Genomic DNA, 25,676 nt, shown 5'->3' with positions numbered 1-25,676 from the left:
AGTCACTGACACCATTTCCCAGGGTAACGACCTGGCAGATCGAACAGCCAAACTTACAGCACAGACTCATACAGACATTCCAACTGACACGACAAAGACTGAAGTACTATCACTGACACATTGCATGACAGTAAGGGATCCCTCACAAGATGTACTCGACATACAGACACATGCCACTCCAGACGAAATCAAGAAATGGACTGAACAAGGAGGGGTCCAGACAGATCAGGGATGGATGACGAAAGGAAAAGCTACATGGTTTCTCCCTGACTACATGGTTCAAGCTATTATTAATACAGCACATAGTCCAGCACACTTAGGAGAAAAAGCCATGTTAGACAGTATACAGAACATTTGGTTCAACAAGCATTTACGTGCAGCAGCGAAACAGAAAGTGCGTACCTGCATGATCTGTTGTGAGTTCAATCCAGGCAAAGGCATTCCAGTGGAACAAGGTGGATTTCATCCTCCCGACCACCCTTTTGAAGTCCTCCAGATGGATTATATTCAGATGGACAGATGTCGAGGATTCAAGTATGTCCTCGTAGTTGTATGTGCCCTATCCAGATGGACAGAAGCGTACCCAGTCCCAGATTACACTGCTGTGACCACTGCCAAGCAGTTGGTCCGTGAATTCTTCCCGCGATACGGCTTGCCCCGTGTGGTGTACTCAGATAATGGACAGCCATTCTCTTCTGAATTAATGAAACAAGTATCTCTCCTGTTAGGATACCAGTGGAAGTTCCATTGTGTACGACACCCAGAGGCAGCTGGCCTCGTCGAGAGACACAATCAGACTCTGAAAACACGGTTAGCGAAGGTCTGTGCAGAAAAAGGCATAGATTGGATGGTAGCCTTGCCAGTTGCCCTCTTTTACATGCATATGGTAGCTCATTCCAGAACTGGACTATCTCCATATGAGGTTGTTTTCGGTAGACCGCCAAATATGTGGGGTACGCCTATGCCGAGAGCAATCACAGACGTTGACAGTAATATGCTGACAGATTACCTGGCTTCCTTGATGTCTGCACTACTCTCTTGTCGTTCACAGGTTGCCGCCGCTTTCCCAGACAACACCCAGGTCAAGGACCACGTCATCGTCCCTGGTGATCTCGTCCTAGTGAGAAATTTTGACCGGTCAAGCCCCCTGGAGCCGCGTTGGAAGTCACCGAAACTTGTGCTCCTGACGACGAGGATGGCTATCAAGGTGGAATGACGTAAGGGCTGGATCCATGCCCACCACGTGAAGCGATTTCATGGACTTGGCTCAGGAAAGGATTCCAAAGGCTGTTTCGCGAAGGTTTCTGAGAACAGTTCTGATATTGACACTAAACTCCCTTTGCCAGATAAAACTCCGCAACAGGAGTATCGTTCTAAACTACGGTCTAGTAAGTCAGATAGCGTTTAATTGTTTAAGTCCCCCTCGGGTGAAGCAGTTAGACAGGTTCCTGACATGTATAAGACTGTAGACCCAAATAGTGAGAGAGATAGACAGAAAAAAATGAAAGACAAATACTGCAAGAATCTACGCAGTCGATGCATTGTAACTTTAATCATTATGTTCTTTTTAAGTGTTTCGATTATATGTGTAAGCTTGACGCTACATGTTTTCTTTCCTCCACTTGGTTCACATGTACATTCTTCTTTCAATGACACTTTAGAACACACATTCAGTGACCTGCCACCTCACGAACTATCCTATCGATTAGCACTGCGCAACAACACTTTTATCCGTATGTTACACCATTCTCACCAGACCAGCAATGTCACGAATTGCTGGGTATGTGGCCTACTCCCACCTTATCAGAAAATGAAGGCAGCTCTGCCCCTCTTTCCTTATCCGTTTTCGCACAATGGTTCGTGCGGAGCATGGTTTGCTTTAATGTCATTACTAGGCAGTCAGTCCACAGTTTCCCAGAGCGATTGGATATGGGGAGACCTGAATACAGTTATGAACAAAGCATGTTTCCGAGACAAAGACGGTCTTCCCCAAAGGACAGGGACCGATCTAGAAAATGAAGTGTACGAATTAGGTAATTTTTCCCTTAACCTCATGATTCTGAATGTCCAGTCTGAGACTAATTCAGATTTGCCGTTTACAACAGTCTTACCAGTGAAAGGTGAATTATGCGTAAGAAAAAATGGTTCAGTGCACCTAGGACACAGTGATTGTAATACTGTGGTCGAATTCAGTGATAAAGGAAAGTCTACTTTCAAAGCTTCCCGCCATTCCTATTTCATTTGTGGTCAGACAGCTTATGTACGTCTGCCCTTAGATTGGGGTGGAACATGTTATATTGCATTCTTACTGCCACCAGTTTTTCTAGCCCCATCCGATTATCACCGAGATTCCCGACTTGTGCATGTTAGACATAAGAGGGACCTTCCTCCCGTTATCGATTACTCTGAGTCAGCGTGGGACCAGTACAAGGATTACATTAAAGGATACTTCAGGTTCATAGGTCCCGTCCAAAATAGCAAAACAATACGCAGGTTAACGAGAACTCTTGAAGCGGTAGTGAACGAGACTACCTTTGCCTTAGGAAACTTGACCGAGGAGCAGTCTACTATGAGACTTGTTGTTATTCAGAACCGCCTTGTTCTTGACGTCATCTTGGCCGATAGGGGCGGAGCTTGTAGAGTGATCGGCTCCAGTTGTTGTGTGTTTATTCCTAATAACGCACCATCAGTATATGCAGCAATAACAAGGCTTCATAAAATAGCTCACCAGCTACACCAGAACCCTGGCACTTGGACTTGGTCCGGTTGGCTCTGGAGTGTGATCTCAGCCTGGGGATATAAAGTATTGTCATTCCTAGGAATAATACTGCTCATACTATTCAGTTGTTGTCTCTGTCTGCAATGTGGCCCAGCGATTTGCGGCTTGTGTGCCACTGCTTCCATTCCTCGTCCACGTTCACGTTCTCGTGCTCGAATAAAGAAAGACGAGCAAATGATGCTATATGAATAAATAGATGGTCTCATGAAAATAGATATATCCTAAAGGGCGCAGTAGGGGCCAAGGAGGGAATGAGGAAACAGAAATTTGTAGGGAGTCAGTGTGTCCCCCCCTCGCACCCTATCCACATACCTATGCCCCATGTATGTCCATGTTATTGTATAATTCCCTTCCCGTGCCTGTCATAATAATGCCCCTGCATTTCCGTCTAAATGTTAGCATGTCAGTTATTAGGACTTCCATGAATGTTAATTCTGCACTGAGGCCTACGTTTCCAATGCATTTACATGGTACACTTTTAGATATCGCGAAGCACACGTTTTCGTGCTCCAGCCGAGCCAGGCCCTGAATTCAGGCTCCGAGCCTCTTCTGTCTCTGAAAGCTGCAGTTTAGATATGTATCCCTGACCTCTACCTTACTCCCTGCCCAGCCGAGAGGTGCCCGGCTCATCCTGCCTGCCTGCCAAGACGGTATTTTGCCTACAGTTATCTGCTCAGCCTCCGCAAAAACACATTCCAGTCTAGTCAAATAGGTAAACATCTTTCGCCTGCAGAGCATAGGGCCTAGCCTTCCTGTCTCCATGCAAGTGATTTACTGAACCCGTTGCCATAGTAGGCCCATGGCCCCGCGCATTGCACAAAGAAATATATGCACCCACTAGCATTTAGTGATGAACAGCCTTTACTCGAGAGACCTTTCCTTTAGATAATACATCCTCCAAACACAAGATATCAGATATGCCAAAGGTGCAGGTCGTTCTGACATCCCAGACTCCAGGCTCCTCTACTAGTGCTAAAGTCAACCCCCCAGCTCTCCCCAGTTGCACGTCAATCTCACGTCATGACCAGTTTCGCGCAGGGTAAAGGTTTCTGCTGACCCTGCAGACTTTTTCTATGCATCCACCCACCTATGACACTTCTATGACTCATCAAGTGCACACCCCTGTGTACGCCTCCTTACACACCTCGTTTTACGCCCATATGTTCTAATCTCTCTCTCTTTTCACTTGTTACGCCTACTGTATTCATTGCAATTGTATGGTTTTACTATATATAATGTGTGATGTTAATAATACGTTAGATATCCCTTCCTGAACCTTAGTGGTGATGGAACCCGATTCTCAGTGACTCGAGTCATCTTAATTAAAGCCCTTATGACTCAGATACCACGGACTCTGCCTCTCATTTTATGAGCTATTCTTATTGTTAATAATGTATTGAAAAATAGTCCCGGTAATTTTATTTACCACAACAACTCACAGTATGCTCAGCTGTAACCTACAAAAGGACACACCAGCACACACCGACACAAGCTCTGCACTTCCAATGGCGCGTTTATTCCCCCTGCTTCAATGGACAATTGGAGGGCAAGCCGCCCTCACTGCACATCTTCGCGCTGTGTCAGCCACGATGGTAAATACTTACGCTCATATTTACAAAATATTATACTTTTCCTACAGAATGTTTTTAAAGCTTTTCCTTCTGTAAATCAGAAGCCTTCAAACTAGATTAAAATCTTAAGCAATAATTTTATCATAAAATTACTCAATTAAACATCCCATATAAGCAAAATAAACAATATTTATCTCAACTGGAGCAGAATTTAAAAGAGGAGGAGTTTTCTGTGAAGGGACTATTTATAGACTAATGTATTCTGGTTCTACATTGCTGTTGGATTGTTTTGCAAGTTCTTTAAAGATGCTTCAGGAGTGTCAATTAAAAGGTTTAATGCATACTGGAAGCCTTGGGTCTTGAAATGAAATCACCTGCTGATTAACATTGTTATTGCTGCTTGAACTTAGTACACAGTTTTCTGAGAATCACCTGCCGTTAGACATTGTTAGTACTGCTCAAACTTAGTGCACAGTTTTCTGAGAATTGCCCGCTGTTAGATATTGTTAGTAGTGCTTGAACTTAGTAAACAGTTTTCTGAAAATCACCTGCTGTTTACAATTGTTGGTACTGCTTGAACTTAGTACACAGTTTTCTGAGAATCACCTACCGTTTAACTTTGTTTTTACTGCTTGAACTTAGTACACACTTTTCTGAGATTCACCAGCTGTTTATGCCATTAGTCAACAGGGGGTAAGAAGAGTTTCACTCAGGTGTTCTCCCACTCCATTATGGGTTGTCACATTCTGTAATAGATTGAGAGTACTGTTATTATAGATGCTTATTTGTTTTTCCTTGTGTGAGTTTTTACCAGTGATGGAGATTTATACAAATTACTTTTTCTTGTGGGGCCGACTCATTCAGATGAGGAAAGACTTCTAGACAATTAATTTCATATTGTATGATTATGTATCAATTTGGGTATCAGCATGAAATAGCCAGGTGATGAATCCAATGACCCAGCGTATATGGGAAAAATATGATTTAGACACCTGATATACCCATTGGGGGATATTCTCAAGAACATGTGAGAGCTATTGCAAAATTAGCTTAACGCAACCTACAACATCGCAGTCTATCGCAGGAAAATTATGCAGTGTTAAATAAGTATTCACAACACGGCGGTACCATGCAATAGTCTCACGATAACGCGTCAAATGACTGAATCAAAACCAACGCGATGCTGTAAAAATACGAAACACGAACGCACAAAAATCTGCAATGAGGTCAATTGCGATACAAAAATTAGCGAAAACCAGAGACAAGCCTGCAATTCATACATGTCGGGTGGGAATAATCACCATAAAAGTTGACAAATAATATATCAAACAACAGCGAAGCACAATGGATGTTGCCGGAGCAATTACGGAGGAGAACCAGAGCCCCACAAGCCCCAAGGAGGACCATCCAGGGCCCTTGGGGTCAGGGAAGACCAAGGAGAAGTAAAGTAGGAAGAAGTGGTTCAGTCTGCAGGAAAACAGGATCCTGATAACCGAGGTGGTCGCACACCATCAACAACTGTTTGTCACCTCCACTGTGTCATTGGCAACCAAAAGAGGACTATGGCAGTCCATAGTGGACAAGCTGAATGGAGTGGGAGTGCAGAAGAGGACAATGGAAGATGACAAGCGCAAAAACAAGCTGAAACTCGCCAACAACTGGAAGCCAGCAATGCAGACTGGAGGTGGGAGCCCTACGTCACTGGAGGAGCTGCACGATATGGAGGAAATGGTATCCACAGTCATCAGGGGGAGACTGTGGCAGGATTTGGGGGACCGGACACTGCTCAACATGGCCGGACACAACAGCACCAGGGTAAGTAACGACCAGGGACTGGAGGGACGGGGGAGATAGACACAATGGCACACATGCACAATTGAGCTGAGCACATCTGCGTACAAACCATGCCCCAGACCCTAACTCCCACCAAGAGACCAATGTACCCAAGTATGCCACTTGTGAGCACTGCATCAGTACAGAAGTCAAGGGCACATCTCATGAAATAGAGCAAGAGCAGCAAAATCAGAGCTGCAGGGGCAACTCCCCCAAAATGCAGCACACACAAATAAAATACAGAGCAAATCAACACTGACAACAATGTGGTACAAAACGCAACACTTCCACCACAGAACACAGGACACAAACTGGTACTTACTGGGTGAAGACACAGGCCAAGCACTTTAGGCGTGGCAGCGAAAAGTACAAACACACACATGTCATGTTGTCAAAATGTCCACTGTACCCCACCAAATAGGCAGCACCTCCCAAACAGCCACAATGTACACAGTCATACAGTCTGTATGAAAACATGTACAATACGACAACATACATGTAGACACATTATTAAACAGCATCTCCCCTTCACATTGCAGGGGGACAATCGATACCTCCTGCAGAGCAGCCTGAACCTCTTTTCTCTGATGACGTAGAGGACCACCACAGCTTCAACTCTGACACCCTCTAACAGCTTGTGGACTGCCTCCGCAGCCCACTTCCAGGGAGCTGGGCAGCCCAGCTGCTACGAGGAGACCCCACCCACTGCACAGACCACACAGCAGGCAGCACCCTCCACTCCATGCACTCCAGCGGACCATGGCTGACATTGCTGGAGCCCTGACTCAGAGAATAGAACAACTGTCGAGTCAGAGTGGCTCTAGCAATGTCACACAGGAGTTGGGAAACATATGGAGGTTAATGGAGACCCTGGAGCAGGCGAATGCGGAAAGTGCGGCTGCCACGACTGCACACCAGCGAGTGGTATCTGGGTTCCTAAATGACCACAAGACAATCCTCATGGCATTGCTGCCACAATGGCCTGGAGCTGAAGTGTCAGTGCCACACAGTGCAACAGATATTCCACCTTCGGCCCCTGAGGAGTCACTGCCACACAGTGCAGGAGACAGAACACCACCACCCACACATGCAACAGCAGTGGAAGAAGATGTGGATGAACCTGACTTCGTGGTACAAAGGAAGCATTCTTCTCCGCCATATGGCCGGTTTCTGCTTGGCTCTGCCCTCTGCCTCATCTCCTTTCACTGCCCCCCGATGCACTCTGAGACACTCACCTTGGACCTCGACATGGACTGCCATATTCTGTTTGATTGCCAATGACACAGCAATCAGACTGCAGACTGAACTCTTCCTCTTCTTTGGACTTGTAATTCCCTGAAAGACTATGGCTGGTCCTCCATGGGCCAACATCTTCATATGTAACATCTTCAGCTCCAGATGCAACACACCACTGAATGTGCATTAAACATTCCTTACAAACAGATGTGTCATGTCTATGGTCTTTCAAGTGTGAAAGTGTGGATGAATGTAGGCTCAGTAAATTACTGTTACGTCCGTGTGGTTCATGTCGTTGAACTTGGGTCACAGGGTAACACATTGCTGAATATGGTGCGGGTGGCGCAGACACAACAGGGACACCCAAGTTAGTTACTTCCTTGTACAGCCCGGTACAGGACCACACCCAGAGCCCCGGAGTCATTGTTTACACCCTTACACTGGACTGGCAAACGCCAGGCCAGCCCACTCCGCTTACCCTCACAGAGGGTGTCCAAGGTCTACCCTGTAGTGATCTGCTGAACACAGGTCTAGTTGTCAGCATGCCACAGCCAGTCCCTCACGGCTGGTGTACACCCACACCACACCCATCCAGCACACGCGTCACAGGACATTTGACCCGCCCAATAAAAAGGACCGGGCGCAAGTGCTCAACGCCATTTCTAACCTCTTTGGGTGTATCCGTGTGGTGTTCATGCAGGCATGAGGGCCCAGGGCCCTGCAACATACACATTCCTTTGGCCCGGAGGTGACATGATGGCGTCCGCACCACAATACCCAATCATACAGGGTCCATGACTTGCAGGACACAGACTTGTTGCCGGCACAGGCACACCGCCATGGGACGGTGACTTTCGGTGCACTGAGTGCTGAGCGGGTGTGCAGCCTGCGATGATGCCCCATCCCAGCAGTTCAGACTGCTCAGAATTTGTGTGCCCTGCTGGAACGCAGTGTAGGCCAGAGTCTGCGGGCAGCACGGGCCTACCGCCATATTATCTACTCTCCAGTATCACAGAGTTATTGGCACCTCAAAGGTGGAGCAGGTGTGCAGCCTACGATGATGCCTGGAGCACTGGTATGTCCTCTGCCATGGTGAAATCAAGAGCCAGAATCAAATATGAGACCTGGTTGCACACAGAGCGGGGCTGCATGATGTGGAGAGTGCCATGTTCGCGGGCCCCATGCTTGGGGCTTGCAACGACATGTGGTGGGCCCTCATTGTGACACGCCGGTGGTGGAAGGTGAGCAGTGAGGCCTGGGTGCGCAGGGGGGCATGCACCGCTGGGTGGTGGGAGGATCTGGAGTGCAGCTGGCTGGGTGCGCAGGGGTGGACATGCACCGCTGGGTGGCAGGAGGGGCTGGGGTGCAGCTGCCGGGTGCACAGGGGTAGGCACATGTTGTGTGCAATTGTATGTACTTTGCCATTCATGTATTTGGACTCTGTTTGAGATGAGGGATCTGTTTCAGATGTGGGACCTGGTGAACTGCACTACATTCCGGCATGTTGTTGGCGACACACTAGTGTCAGCAGGTGAGCAGTGTGGCCTGGGTGCACAGTGTCAGCACTCTCTCTCCCTGTCCATCTCTTCTGTTATCTGTGTCTCTCTCCCCCTCTCTGTCTGTCTTTCTCTCTCCCCCTCTCTGTCCGTCTTTCTCTCTCTCCCCTCTCTGTCCATCTTTCTCTCTCTCCCGCTCTCTGTCCGTCTTTCTCTAACCCTCTCTCTGTCTGCCTTTCTCTCTCTCCCCCTCTCTGTCCGTCTTTCTCTCTCCCCCTCTCTATCCGTCTTTCTCTCCCTCTCCCCCTCTCTGTCCATATTTCGCTCTCTCCCCCCCTCTCCGTCCGTCTTTCTCTCTCTCCACCTCTCTGTTCGTCTTTGTATCTCTCCATTTCTTTCTCTATATCTCTCTCTCCTTTGCTCTCTCTCTGTCCTTTGATGAGTGCAAGTAATACCTTCTCATCTGGATTTTTGTCTTGCAGGCTGTGACCTACAGATTGTCCCAAGGAGTGCCGCCATGTGTCTACATTTCGGTTCTGTGTTTATTTGAATACATTTTCGATTGCTAATTTCAAGTTGAATGTGTGTTGCTCATCAGGCTGATTATTTGGTACATATTACGTGTAGTTGATGTGGCATGTCTATGCCTGGGGGCGGTGGGTGCCCAGGGAAGAGGGTGCTGGGAGTAGTGGCGGTGGCTGTTGTGGCCCTATTCAGGCTCCCAGCTGCATAATTATTGGCTCCATGGCATCAGTTGTCCTTCAGGTTTGGCCCTGGGCTGCTTTTTTTTTTTTTTTTTTAAAGCTAGGTTAGTGGTACTTGACTAGGTTCTGGCGCCCCAAGGGAATGTTCACCTTTCCTAATTCTAGGTAACTGATTTACTTAAGTAAATACGGTGCTACAAGGAGAAGATAACCACTTTTCCTCTTCTAGTTCGGCAAGAGCCACAAAATGCTTGATACTCCTTAGCACACGTTTTGTATTACAGTTTCATCAATATACATGTGTTTCCACCATACATCAGTCATACATTCAAAATAATTTCCGTTCCTTTTTATTCAGGGTTGTCGTTGGAGTTTTATTTCTGGAGACGTCACAGCCGACACGTGTTTCGTCGTTTTAGGGAATGTAACCGGAGAAGTGTGGCTCAATGGTTAGAGGAGGCATACCCGGAAGCTGAGGTCAGACCCGGGACCAGGGTTCAATTCCCGACGCGGCAGGGTCTGAGCCCAAGTGTCCACGGACTCGATAATTCTCACTTCGGTGCCTACTCGAATCACGGGTTCACACTCTGTAACTCTGGGCAATAGCTTGCTTAATCTCCACCACGGCCCCCCGCGGCGGGATGCCTGGCTTTCACCTTGGGGATGCCCAGTACGGGTTATCTCACAGGGAAAAGCCAGGACGGGTTCCCAATGCAAGTGCCGGGACACCCCGTTGGGGTAGCCGTGCGCTATATAAGATACACTAAAAAAAAAAAAAAAAAACCCACGACTTTCTCAAGGCTGTTTGGTAAAGAAATTTGATGTTGTGACATATTGTTTGTAATCATTACATTATATACATCTCATTTAAAATCATTTTGTGAGTATCGTTTATGCTAGTGTGAAGAGGTGGTGATTCAGAGTGTGGCAGGGTATGCTGAGACGTGAGTCCCTTGCTCACTTTGCCACTGGATTCAAGCAAGCCGGGCTGAAGACGGCTGGAATGCAAGAAACCGGTCCTCGGAAGCCCGTTTCTGGTCCAGGGAAGACATGGCTTGGCAGTTTGGGCTGGACTCTTCCCAAGAGGCACAGGGTCAGACTGATTTGCTTATAGCCATGTCTGAACTGGGGTGGCACAGTGGGCTAAAGAACGGTGATGGATTAAACCCAGATCTTTTGACTAGGTGTGAGTGTTTGATTGATTCAGATGCTCCGTCCATCACCACCCCCTTTTGTACCGCTGGCCCAATATTAGCATGTAATGAACAGTCCTTGGGTACATAGAGTAGTACTACTTTACTAGGGAATTACAAGTAAATTAAATGGCCAATTGAGTGCAAGTCAATATTACCATGTTTAAAGAAAAGAGCATAAGCACTTTTGCACTGGTTAGTAGAGAGATATAAAAGCCAACACAAACTACTGGTTCAGAAAACAGAAGGGGTGAAGGCAAAACATTTGGGAATGGTCTTGCAGAGAGGGCCAACACCAACAAAAGGTATGTTCTCACCCCACTATTGAGAGGTTGCCCTGTGTCCCCATTACCTTCCATTATAGCATTATTCAGGGCAATAAGTAGGGAAGACCATTGAAACAGCATCTAAATATATCATCAGGATTCCTTTGTGCAAGCCCTATAAATTGGTGTTTGGTGGACATTGCTGATCCTAATAATCTCCAGCATAAATTTGTGCTCAGAGGTTACCATCTAAAGTAAACAAAGAAAGAATTAAGTTAATGTCTACGTATAACTAGTATCAAGGGTTATACCGTAAATATTAGTCTGAATTTGCCCAATCCCACTATGTCTGCATAAGGGACTGATCTTAATTAACATCTGCCAGCCCAAAACTACTCCAACTGCCGAATTTAGAAATGAGCACCAAGCAGACATTCATTTCCAAAGCATGCACGGCAACCACTATCACGTCCATTACTGATACAGTTTCCAGTATTTGCCTTTGTACATACATGTCCTCGTGCCAGCTCCTCTTGCGGCAGCTCTCCTGTCCAGCTTACCCACAGCCGGTTACCCTCTGCTGCCTCTCTACTTGCTGCCTTCAGTGCCTCTTTGGCACATTTATTGCTCAGTTTTGCCTTTTCTCCTCATTTTTCTGCTCTCTGTTTTACTGTTTCTGCTCATTTTTATATTCTCTATTTTGCCTTTCCTGCTCATTTTGCTGCCCTATGTTTGTTCTTTTCTGCTTGCTTTTCTGCTCTCTATTTTGCCTTTTCTGCTGACTTTTCTACCCTCTGTTTTGCCTTATCTGCTTGTTTTTCTGCCCTCTGTTTTGTCTTTTTGCTGCTCATTTCTCTCCCCTCTGTTTTGTCTCTTCTGCTCATTTTGTGCTCTATGTTTTGCATTTCCTGCTCGTTTTTCTGTCCACTGTTTTGCGCTCTTCTGCTCTGTTTTACCCTTTCTGCTAATTTTCTAACCTCTGTTTTGCCTTTTCTGCTAATTATTATAACCTGTCATGCATTTTTCTGCTTGTTCTTCCCTCTTCCTGCTGTTTCCCTCCTTCCGCGATATCCCTCTTCCCACCACACAGTGCCCCGCCATCCCCCCAGGAACTACTTAATGGAGACCGCAGACTGATCCCATTGAGCAGATCTTCATGCCAGCTCCCCCTGTAACGGTTCTCCTGTCCAGCTTGCCTGCAGTCCTACCTTCTGCTGATAGTCTACCTGCTGCCCTCTGTTTGGGGCTCCTGTGCACGTTTCTTGCTCTGTTATGCCTATTCTGCTCATTTTTCTGCCCTCCATTTTGCCTTTTTCCTCTCATTTTCTGGCCTCTGTTTTGCCTTTCCTGCTCACTTTTCTGCCCCTTATTTAGCATTGTCTGCTATTTTTTTGCCCTCCATTTTGCTCTACTGCTTGTATTTCTGCCCTCTATTTTACCATCTCACAGTCTGTTTGCCTTTTCTGCAAATGTTTCTGCCCTCTGTTTTGCCTTTTTGTCCGTTTTTCTACCCTGTTTTGTTTTGTTTTTTTCTGCTTGTTTTTCTTCCCTCTGTTTTGCCCTCTTCTGCTCTGTTCTTTCTTTCTACTAATTTTTTCACCCTCTCTTTTGCCTTTGTCTGCTTGTACTTCTGCCCTCTGTTTTGACTTTCTGTTTATTTTTCTACCCTCGTTTGGCCTTCTCTGCACATTGTTCTGCTCGCTGATTTGCCTGTTCTGCCTCCTCATTTTTCTGCACTTTGTTTTGTCTTTTCCTGCTTGTTTCGTCCCTCTTCTTGCCATTTCCTCAAGATCTGCCTTTTCGACAGAGAGCTGGCACCGCAGCGCCAAGATACCCCCAGAGTTGACACTGGTGCACTCTACAAATGCTGGTTGATTGATTCATGCATTTACAAATCATTGGGCCTCATTTATGAGAAGTGACGCATCGGTGCGTGAAAGCAGTGATGCGTCACTTCTCAGTGCGCCCTCCTTACGACATGATTGATGTGTCATAATTACTGTATGACGCATCATATCGCAAGGAGTTACAGATACGTCTGTATTTTTGATGTATCTGTAGGCGCAAAATTAACGCTTTGCTGAAGTGTGTCATAAAAGTGATGCAACTCCAGCAATGTGTCCTTTCACATGGGGCAAGCCCCATGTGAAAGGGCCTGCGTCAGTCTTACGCCTGCTGTGAGGCAGGCTTAAGATATTGATGCATTTGCGTCCTAGAAGTGGTGCAGTGAAATCTCATAGATTTGACTGCGTCACTTATACGACCCTTTCTTGCGTCAATACGCCCCCCTTGCATACATTATACCTGGCGCAGGGGTTTACAAAGTGACGCATCTACCTATATGCGTCACTTTGTAAATATGGCGCAACAAGGCGCATTGTTTACACCACTGGTGCATCACAAAAACCGATGCACCAGCGGCGTAAAAGTGACGCACAGCCTCATAAATGAGGCCCATTATTTTTAAGTGAGTTAGTCTAATTTGTCAAGAGGCAAAGTAATACTCCTACAGCCACAATGCATGTGGTTATCAAATGCAAGACAAGTCCAGAACTTAATTCTATTGCCATAATTAGCTGGAGGGAGGTAGACATTTGTGTTGCTCATATACTTTATAGTAGTGTGCCAAGTAATGACCTTGTAATGTGTCTAGTAAAACAAAAATAACAAACGACATGCAAAGGCTGCAAAGTTAATGCGGGTCTTTTGTTTGAACATGTTTTGCAATGCATAAATATTGCCATCAGTGCCAGGGACTGATATTGTAATGTATTCTTTTTGAGGCCAGAAACACTCCCAAAAATATTTTAGCTTAGAGCCAATGCTTTTTTATTTTTTTATTTGCAGAGAACCTGGCATCTCTTCAGGGAAAAAGAAAATAATCTTTAACAAATTCAGACGCTGTGCAGCCAATGATAGATCACTTGGCTTTGTCAATATGTGTTTTAATTGGCATATGTGGATTGATTTGAATGGAAGGTATACCGTATAGTCAGGGCCAATTGAATTATGTGGAAGGAGAGGGCCAAATCATGCGACGGGGTTGGCTAGATCATGCAGCGAGAAAAGGCAAATTATGCGGCAAAACGAAGCACATTTTGTGATAGTATTACTTCATTATTTTCTCAATTTTGCACTTCTTAATACTGACTTTGTTGCACCTCATTAGTACCACTTTAAAACCGAAATATTCCAATATAAAAGGTAGCAAGGTGACCAGGTAACCTATCCAAAGGTGCTTCTACCTCGCTATAACACGCGTCGATGTATTTTTAGTAACTTTTGATCAGTTTGAGCTAGAAACAACGGGGCATATTATCAAGGGGATTTATCTCCGCTTTTTTGGCTCTAAAAGCCAAGAAAGCGGAGATAAAATTATCTTCCTATTACCTAGCTGCCGCTAACATCAGTTAGCGACAGCTAGTAGGAGATAGCGACCATCTTGGCCCCCACTTTGCATGTCAGTGATATTTATCACTAATGACATGCAAAGTGGGCGTGCCAAGATGTTAGCGACTGGAAACAGTTGCTAACATCGCTATCTCTTATTACCAACTTTTGGAGATATTCGCGCTAACCGCGAATATCTCCAAAAGCTAATACCTGCCCTGAGCAGTTCTTAGCCATGTTATCCAATGGGAGGTGAATAACATGGCTATGAGTATTAGCTCGCTAATGCATGAATATCGCTGACTTTTCAGCGATATTCATGCATTGCGGCTGATTTTTATCGCATTTGCGATAAACCTTGTCTGCGATAAAAATCGCCGCAGCTCGGCGATAATTTTCTCACGCTAACCAAGCAATAGCGATAATTATCGCTATTGCTTGGTAATATATGCCCCAACATTTTTTGTTGAAATCGGCAGATTATGCAGCAGATGATGGATTGTGTTCCAAATGCGACAAATCCATAATTATGCATAACAAAATGCAGCGTTCGCATAATCGCATAATTCCATAGGCCCTACTTATCGTGTGTGTAATGTGTGTGCTCTTTTTTCTTACTGCATATTGCGCCATATATGTGCACAGACAAGTCTAAGATTAGTTTGCCGAAGTAATAACAAATTTACCTGCAAAGTATCATTCTATTAAACTCTGTTGTGAGAATGAGTAGGTGGAACACTCGGAGCAAATCCATTTGGCACAGTGTTATTCTGAAACTTTCTAAGTGACATGAAGTACTTTCTTTTCCCGAGCCTTTGTAATCATGTTACATTTAAGTAAAAGACTTTGAACTTTAGTAGCAGAATAATGAAAAAGTAAATTTTACCCTGCAGGCTTTTTATATGGCCTCCTTTCCATTTAATAATTTACAACTCACATCATAACGGAGTATTATTTTTCTTGAAGAACGTTTAGTCTTCAACTAATACACCGGCTACAAAGGACAGGGGAACAATGTGTTTGGCTCATTTTGAACAACTGAAAAATTGAGATGTCAATGGGTGTGCAATTATAGGCATAATTAGGGGAATTGTAGGAAACACTCCAAGGTGTACTGGTATTGTGCAGAGGACGTTTCCATTACGCCATTTATGAAACAAAGTGATGGATAGTGCCCGGGCCGACCATTTTTCACTTTTCTCCAATAATAAATCATCAGGACGCTGCAATGATCTCTTGGGCCAGAGTGGTAGCCACTTGACCCCTTCTCCGCAGTCGCCGCTTCCGCCGCGCGTAACGTCAAGTCTGACCCCTCCCCATGGCAGGACATGACGGAGTGCGCTCCCACGCAGCAGCGCGCGGAAGGTTGCGTCAAGTCTCAAGTGGCTGCACAAAGACGTGACCAGGAGCGAAGGACAATGCAGCCATGGACTGGGATTTCTGATGGACTGCGGGGCCGGGACAAACATCCATCCATGCTCATCTCAGGCCCGCGCGCCGTCTTCAAGAATCTGCAGGCCATGAGATTGTGTCAACCCAAATATTAGGAAATAGTTGTATTCTGCACGGGAGCACATATTAGCACTGTATTTCAATGCCAGGGAGTTGTCACATTGTGCTCTTCAATTACTTGGCTTGCCAGTGTCACGTTGAAATGTCTTATATTGTTTGCATGCCTCGTGCATGCTTTGCTTACTGAACCCATGCCACATGTCAAGGCCGCATACACAACACCTCATTAACAGATGCACGAGCTGGCAGCACCCACGGAGCTTGTTTATTAGATGGGAGACGTGTGTGTATAGCCCACGAGCAATCGAAATGTACTCACCCATGTGAGTCGGTTTCCAGTCAATCTTCGGCATAAGGCGACCGTGGAATGAAAATCCGATCTACAGAAATACAATCACCGGTGAACCCTAACCAATATATCTAATGCTATGTATTGCATACCAGCCTAGTATGCAGTGCTGGCTACAAGAAAAATAGTTGGAATGCAATAGTATGCTAATTATCACTGCACTGGGCACAGCACAATTCAGTAGCATTCAAATTATTCCAAATTGTACCACGCATGCGGATACATAGTGCTGTATGTTCTTGCACCCTGCTTTAACGATCAGAAGATTGAGGTTAACCACTGTTAATTGTCAATCTTGTAATCAAGGCGGTGACACCAGAAAGAATGTGTGCTGTACGTTTAAATGTGTGCTATACGTTTATTAGTTATCCTAAGATTCTTATAGCTTGATGCACCTGAGCCTTGAATACAGACTAACAAGACCCTTTGAAGATATTATCGTAATCTGTCTGGTGCCACTGCACAGTGCTGACAATGAGTGCTTCCACATATTCCTGGGAGGCAGTGCTTAATTTGTAAAAACATAAGTGCCAGGGCTCTAGCCAGGAGGCCACTTCGGCTTGTATCACACATTGCCGCCGCCGAAGATTGTAACAACACATCCACTAACCATCATGCTCCTACAAGTGTGACAATTCGGAGTATCCAGGGCCCCCAAAGCTATAAGAATGGTTTGGGTGGCAATCAATACTCATTTTAATGTATACCGCATTAAAAATTAACTGTTGTTGAGGTCATCTCTAAATTAGCTGACAGTACCACCTACTGGCAGACTGTCACAAGTGCAGGTGTTGACAATTAAAAACCACCAGCTCAAATGAAGCACTGTTCGGAGGTTCTCGACCCCAGGAAGCAGTTCCAACTTGCCTGACAGCTATAAACATGAAGATTGTAAACATATGTCTACTGTCGTGAATAGGAAGAATGAGTGTAATGAAAATAAGTGGTAAGTAATCAGGGATTTACCCTTTTGTCCTTCTTAGTTGTCCCAGTAGTTACATCTTGAGACATAAAAAGTAGTCTGAAACTACTTCCCAAACTTAATATATTCTGCCTATCATTGTATTCCGTCTAGGTTCTACTCCAAGTTCTACTTCTCTAGGACGGGGATAACTCCCACAATATGCCCACCTTGGGCATAAAAACTGCCTAGAGCATGTGGGTGGTGACAGTGTAATATCAGGAGTAGCGGGCCACTTTCATTCTTTTTCTTTCATTATTTTCATGACTTCTGGATGACACATTGGCGCAAATCCCCAGATGCTTCAGGTATAGAACTTATCAAGTCCCTCATATATTAAACAGTAAGGGGGGTATTCTCACGGACCGGCGATACCTACCGCAAACGCCAGTGACAGTTTTTTTCTCGCCGCCTAACCCTGAAAACTATCGCGATGTTAGCGTTGTATTACCAAGCTGTCACTATATGGCGATAGTATCAGGGAATGGCAGTGAAAACTGCCGCTAACATCAGCGCGATGGCGATATGAAATCCGGTGTTAGCGGGCGATAACGACTGATAGGCCTATTAGCTGCAAACAAACTCATGTTAGTCACTCCAACATGAATTTTTTTTCTCTCTAATGCTAAAAATAGTCTATCAGTAAACCTTCATTGTAAAATACGCATAAAAAACAATAAAGTGCAGAATGGAGCAGCCTGGGCCAAGTGCAGCACGCATCAGCAACCCTTGAAAGCCAGGCAACATCCAGGATGGCCAGGATGAGAGCCTTGATGCCTTTCTGGACCTGCGCCTGGAGCCATGATGCCTCGCTGGACCTGCGCCTGGAGCATTGATGCCTTGCTGGATCTGTGCCTGGAGCCTGGATGCCTCGCTGGACCTGCGTCTGGAGCATGGATGTCTTACTGGACCTACTTCTGGAGCCTGGATGCCTCGATGGACCTGTGTCTGGAGCCTGGATGCCTCGCTGGACCTGTTTCAGGATCTTTGATGTTCTCACTAGACCTGCACCTGGAGCCTGGGTGCCTCCCTGGGCCTGCCTCTGGAGCCTGGATGCCTCACTAGACTTGCGTCCGGAGCCTGGATGCCTCGCTGTACCTGAGTCAGGAGCCTAGATGCCTCGCTGGACCTGCATCTGGATCCTTGACTCCTCGCTGGACCTGAACCTGGAGCCTGGAGTGAGATACCGAGAAGCTGTGGAGTCGATGAGTGTGGCAATCACCCGTACCTGGTGGTGAAGTGTGACAGGTCGCATGGAGACACGTTGCTGACCTGTGTGAGAAGACCGCCTGGGGCACCTTGGATCAGTAAATAGTATAGGCGCTCCTGCGTCCCAATGTAGGGAGGCCAGCATCGCATATTAAGATCCACCACTACACCACGGTGCACTGAGGGGATTACCAACGGTGGGTGATGCCTCTCTGCATCACAGGCTGGATGATGTTGGGCTGTTCGGACGCTGTGGAAGATGAGGCCCCTAAGCAGAGCTGAACGTGTGTGGCGTGAACGCTGCAACTTCATGCCTAAGGGGATCCTGCTGCATCAACTGCATCGGAAGGTTCACCAGTGGACTTGGCGGCGACTGCTGTACCCAGGCTTGTGAAATCCCTCCTGGCTGAAGCTCCTTCTGGCTGAGTCACAGATTTGGAGAGAGTGCAGTGGATTGCACGACGGTGTCAATATCCAGGTAGGGAGAAGGAGGGATGCTAGCATAGGACTCCTGGGTGTTGAGTCCCCCAGCCTAGCACAATTATAAGATGCACCCCCAGTGGTGGCTCATCCACGACGGCGGAAAAGCATTGCCCTACTGCTTACAAGCAGTGCAGAGGAGGAACAATCTTCACATGATAATAACTTACTGATGTAACCGTGTTATGTTTCTTTAGCGAGTGGGACGGTAGGTAGGACTGCTCCAAGCACGGGGTAAGGCATGGGCAGATTGGCATGCCGACTCAAGTGCGCAATGACTGTTTGGTCGACCCACTAAGGCCGCCCAAAGCAGTCAGCGTACTTCCCTGTCCATAATGAAGGCTGCATTACAGCCTGCATGTGTAGAAAAAGGTACGGGCAGACAACCTTTTTCAGAGTTGCCCGGCGTTAACCGCCTCTATACCCACTCGAGTTACCAAACAAAGAGGCAGGCGCTGGAGACTGGAAGGCAGGAAACAGAAGTTTTATTCCGACGGAGCAGAACACATCAAATCAGACAACAGGGTATCTTCTCGAGGTGCTCTAACCGCATCTCTGAGGCCTGGCCTCTTATACACAAGTTTATTACTTTATTGCATGCAACACATCTCTGTCAACCCTTTGCTGTACGGAGAGACATCCTCGGAATCTCCCTTTCAGGCCCGTTCCCACACACATTTACAGTTGAAGTCCCCACCCCGGTCACAACAGGTGATGATTATCGCGCAGCTGGACATTCCGCCGATTCACGGAATGTGTGGGGTTGATCGGATCTCATAGGGTGGGGGCTTTGATCAACTCGAGGGTCCTTTGATGGGGGAAGCTTCCTACTGTACGGGGGGCAATAAACAGTATCCGCAGGGCCAGGTGGTGGCCTGGGAACGAGGAAGACAAACGGGCACACAGGAAAAGGGGGTTGTATCAAAGGACCCGGGACCATGAAAGGAATGATGGGAGGTGTCGCGCTGGGAACAGGATGGGATTCCGAGGCAGAGCTGCGCTGAAGAGGGGTTTATGACCCAAGGCATGTGAGAGCGGGGGTTGTCAACGTGCGGGGGATGCCTGCGAGGTTAGGAGAGAGAGAGAGAGACGCGCTGGCTATCAGGGAGGGGCAGAGAGGCCATGGTGCTCAAAATGGCTGCCGCTTACGCGCACGAATGGGATCAAAAAGGGCAAGATGGCGCCGAAAATGTTGACGTTTGCGGGCTATTTTTTAACAGTCCTCCCTTTTCAACATATCTAGCCAACTTGCCTACTCAATGTCAATCTTCATCAAATTCCTAACCTCGGCATCATATAATGCTCCCATGCGTTCGTTTCCAAAGTCCACAGTCTTAGGGCAAATACAATTTGTACATAATGAACACAGAGGTGGCAGACATTGAATTCCTAAGCATAGACCGCATATTACGACTACAGGAATCAGGATAATGGTAAACAGTCTCCAGCCCCAGTTCTTAACGGTGTTCCAGAACCAACCACCAAGCGACCATTCTTCCTGTTCCTGGTGGACTTCTGAAGAGAGTCTGTGGAGATGTTCGATGGCTTTGTACACTGAGGGTGAATTGTCCGGTATGTATGTACAGCAGCTGGACCCAATAATGCGGCATGCTCCACCACGGTCCGCAAGAACCACATCTAGGACAAGGCGGTTCTGGAGTGCCACCAAGCGGACCGCTTGAAGCTCGGCGGTGTTGTTAGCAAGGATACCAGCTGTGATGTTCATTGTTGTCTCAACTGCCTGAGTCAGATGTCGGATGGCACGGCTGTTTGCCATCGGGCCCCAGAGTGGAACAAGTCCCTTCATAGCATCGAGGAACTGCGCTCCTGTTGAGTCGGCTTGTTCAATGTCCTTGGCTCGTTTTTGTCTATGATGATTCGCTGGAGCCACATAAGTCGGAGGAAGGATGAAGGAGATGAAACACGTGCCCCCCCAGCCTTTGGGGAGCCAGGTGTAAGCCTTTGTGCCACAAACGAAATACATATTCGGAGAGGATACAAAGGAAGGCGGATCGGTGGAGTCCAAAGTTCTGGTGAAACGGCAGGCGCTGCGGCCTACCAGCTGTGTCCCAAGCCCTTCTATGCACATGTGGCCTGTGACGTTGATGACTGACAGGGCCACAGTCAGAGTGGCAGCCGTTCGTTTCCGCAGGTAGGAGAAGGTGGGTCTGGTTGGATTGTTGAACACCTGCATTTCAATTCGTTCTTTAGCAGGGATGTCCAGGTGGATTGAGTCGTTGGAGGTCTGCGGGCAGAAGTGTGTCCTTGCTTTGTTTCGCCAGACCCCATGATGGAAGTGAGTCACGGTTTTGCTGGAGGTGGCATTGTCTTTATAGCTTTCTTGCAGGAGGATCAGCCAAGCAAGGCAGGAGCCGTGAACTGAGAAGGGTGAAGGGATGAAAGGCATCGAGTGTCCAGTGGCGTGGGGTAGCAACCCACAGATCCAACAGTTGGTGGCATTGGTGGCGAGATTGTGCTGGTGAAGTAGCTGTACAAAAGAGTTATTCCAAAACTCCTTTCGCCTCTCTCTGAGTTGAGGAGAGAGCGAAATCAGATAATGTTCCTTCATGGTGGTAGGCTGAGCAGTGGTCAGGAATGTTTCGTGAGCAGGTGCATTTTCTTCCACAATCCAGAGCGTGGTCATGAGGAGAGAGCAGAAAAGGATTGTGATGAAGAGTGCAATTGTCTTTGAGCTGTGGAGTCTGTCTGTTCTTGGGTTTCTGTAGTGGGTATTTCCTGTTGCTTCCATCATCTTCTTATTTGGCGCTTCCATCATCTTCTTATCTGGCGCTTCCATCATCTTCAAGGTGCTCGGTAGCAGGCAGAACCACAGACTTCGTTTAGCTTCTCTCCGGGTGACCCGTGGTGGTGTTTAGGTCACCGTTCTGAGATTCAACTTAGTCCGTGGTCTACTTAGCCGAAGCTCCCTCCTTTCGACGCAGGAAATACCCTTCTCTGGATGGCACAGTGGGATCAGAGAATTTTGAAAGTTCAAGTGCTTCGGTATCAGGATAGCAGGTTAGTGACGGTCGGTCCTTGTTCAGGAGCTCTTCTTGGTTGTCGATGCTTTCTGTTGTGGCCAAGGTCGAGGAGACCTTCTTGCAGTGGTGTGCGTGCAGCCAGTGCCGTTTCCCCTCCACACGAAGAGCCGTCCGGGTGGTGATCAACACTTGCCAGGGGCCCGTCCACCGGGGTTCCAAACTCTTCGACCGCTGAAAGTTTCGGATCAGCACGAAATCCCCAGGTTGGATGGCGTGACCCGGACCCCTGGAAGCATCGGGGATGGCCTGCTGCACCTGCTGATGAATGACAGACAGAGTTTCAGTCAATTTATACAGATAATCAGACATTAGGACGTCCGGGGCGTCATGAATGGAAGTTGGTTTCGGTGCAGACCAGACACTCATGGGTCGACCGAAAACAACCTCGTAAGGTGTCAAGTGATGTTTGGTGGGGGTGGAACGCATCGATAGCAATGCCAGTGGGAGGGCGTCTGGCCATTTCAGACCCATGGTAGCCACTATCTTGGCCAGTTTAAGCTTTAGTGTGGCATTGTGTCGCTCAACAAGTCCAGCAGACTGGGGGTGGAAGACTGCGTGGAACTTCTGCTTGATGCCCAGCCCCTTTAAGATGAGCTGGATGACTTCGGCTATGAAGTGGGGGCCATTGTCGCTCCATAAAATTCGACAAAGGCCGTAACGGGGGAAAAATTCTTTTAACTATACTTTCGCAGTGGCCATAGCAGTGTTGTCACGGGTTGGGTATGCTTCCACCCATTTGCTAAATGCGCATACCACAACAAGTACATACTTCAGGCCTTGGCATCTGCCTAGCTGGATGTAGTCCATCTGCAGGACTTCAAACGGGTGATTTGGGACCCCAAACCCTCCCCGGGGTACTACAGTTCCTTTCCCGGGGTTGTGTTGCAGGCATATCAAGCATTGTTGGACCAGACGTTTGGCGGAGTCTGTGATTTTATCATTGTGCCAAACTCTGGAGACAAGTTCAATCATGGGGGCTGATCCTATGTGGGCAGGGGAGTGTGCCATAGTCAGTATGGGAATCAGGTATGAGTCAGGTAGCAACCATTTGTTTGTGTCTTTTGTCCGCCAGCAGCCTTCATCGTCCTTTAATCCCACCCGTGTCCATTCAGTCAATTCGTGTTGTGTGCTAGCCATTTGAATGTCTCTAATAGTGTCCCTAGCGTCGGTCCATTTTTCTGCTTGTGACCTGGTCACGTACATACGTGTTGTCGTCCTATTTTCAGCTGTCGTTCGAGCAGTGATGTCGGCTAGTGCATTTCCCTGTCCAATAATGTCTGTCACTTTCTTGTGTGCCTGGCATTTGATGACCGCAAGCCTTTTGGGGAGAAGGACAGCTTCGATCAGGGCGGAAACTAGATCTCCGTGCAAAATGGGGGTGCTGTGTGAGGTCAAGAATCCCCTTTCCTTCCAAAGGAGCCCAAAATGGTGAACCACCCCGAAGGCGTACTGGCTGTCGGTGTAAATGTTTGCTGTGGTTCCTGCTGCTAGGATGCAGGCTCGTGTCAGGGCAATCAGTTCCGCTGCCTGGGCAGATCGTTGCGTGATGCGGGCTGTCTCGACTACAGTTCGAGCCGTGGTGACTGCATAGGCAGCTGAAGTGGTGCCATCGGGGAGTTTGATGCAAGAAACGTCCACCCACAGCTCTCCGTTAGGGTCAGGAAAAGCCGTGTCTCTGAGGTCAACCCTACTTCTAGTCTGCTCGTCCGTAAGAGTCACACAGTCATGCACAGGGGATGCATCGGGATCGTTCTCTGGCAAGGGTAACAAAGTTGCCGGGTTCAGTGTGGTGCATCTTTTCAGGGTGATATGGGGTGCAAGCAAAGTCAGCTCGTATCCAGTCAGTCGTGCACTCGTCAGGTGTTGCGTCTTGGTTTGGTTCAGGAGGGTGTCAACTGCATGGGGTACTAGTACCGTGAGGGAATTCGAGAGCACGATCCCTTCACTCTGTCGGATAGAGATAGCAGCGGCAGCTACAGCTCGAAGGCAGGCAGGTAAGGCTCTGGCTACAGGGTCAAGAGTGGCAGAGAAGTAAGCGCACGGTCGTTGCTTTGGGCCAATGGACTGGGTCAGGACAGATAAAGCGCACCCCTCCCTTTCGTGAGTGTAAAGGGAGAAGGGCTTTGTGTAATCGGGGGTACCTAGGACAGGGGCCGAACAAAGGGCATCTCGTAGTTCCGTGAAGGAGGTTTGGCACTCAAGGGTCCAAGGGAGTGGGAAGGGGACATCTTTAGCTAGCAGAGAAAGCAGCGGTTTCACAATGAGGCTAAAGTTTGGTAACCACTGTCGGCAGAAGGAGGTGAGGCCTAGTAGGGAGCGAACCTGTTTCTGAGTCTTGGGGACGGGGGTTTCAAGAATGGTTTGGATCTGGTCGGGAGTAAGTTTCCTTCCGTCTTTGGACAGGAGGTGGCCTAAGTAAGTGACCTGGGGTTGGCAGAATTGCAACTTCTTCTTGGAGACCTTGTGGCCATTTTCCGCAAGGAAGTGCAGGAGTTGAATGGTGGCTGTGACTGCTAATGGAGTGGTGTCGGCTGCCAAAAGGATGTCATCGACGTATTGCACTAACACCACTCCATCGGGTAACTGGACTTGATCCAGCTGTCTCTTGAGGGCCTGGCTGTAGATGCTAGGGCTTTCTGTGTAGCCCTGGGGTGCTCGACAGAACCTATATGAGCGGGCTTTTAGGGTGAAGCCGAAGAGATATCGGCTGTCTGGGTGGATGGGGATGGAAAAGAATGCATTTTTGAGGTCAATGACAGTGAAGGTGGTGGCAGTAGAAGGAATCAAAGTCAGGATGGTGGTGATGTCTGAGACCACGGGGTACTGGGGTACCACCACTTTGTTGATCTCTCGAAGGTCAATGATAAAGCGGTATGCTTTCTCATCTCCCTCTCCTTGTTTCTTGATGATGGGCAAGATAGGGCTGTTGCAAACGTTGCTAACCACTTCCTCTACCACTCCTGCGTCTATCAGTGACTGAATAATCTTTACCAATGCCTTCTCGCCCTCGGGCGATATCCGATATTGTGGAAGTTTTGGGAGTGTTGCGTCTGGTCGGACAGTAATGTGCAATCATCATGCGCCCTACGTCCGAATCTGTCTTGGCCCACAGATACGGAGGCAGAGTGTCAAGCAGGGATGTGTCAGCGTCAGTGATGGAAAACATGCGTCGGGAAGGGCAGTGTCTAAGCAGAACGGGGTTGTCGTAAAGGAAAACTCGAACTCCGTCTTGAGAACATCTGATTGTCGCTCGGAAGTGTTTCAATAAGTCAAGTCCCATAATGGCGTCAGGGCTATTGGAGGAAAGCAAAAACGTGATGTCAGTGGTGTTGTTTTCTAAGTCGAAGAGGATCGGAGCGGACAAAGGGTTAGTGGAGGGCGTTCCATCGAAACCTGTCGATGTTATAAGCGAGCCAGACAAGGGTGCCCTTGGAATCAGTCGTTTAGATAACGCACTACGTGTTGCGCCAGTGTCTACCAGAAATGGAGACTTTTTACCCAAGACCTTAGCAGTGACATAAGGGCCTTGCTGGTCAACATAGAGCTCGACTGGATCCCTCCCTTGCCCTTGGCAGTCCTATGCAAAGTCGTGGGCGTCATCGTAGTCAGATTGCTGGCACTGGTTCTGTCTGGGTCGATCAAGTGTATTTGGTCTG

Source organism: Lissotriton vulgaris, chromosome 2_2 (assembly GCF_964263255.1).
Source record: "Lissotriton vulgaris chromosome 2_2, aLisVul1.2, whole genome shotgun sequence".
NCBI lineage: Eukaryota > Metazoa > Chordata > Amphibia > Caudata > Salamandridae > Lissotriton > Lissotriton vulgaris.
Note: the sequence above shows the minus strand (reverse complement) of the source record.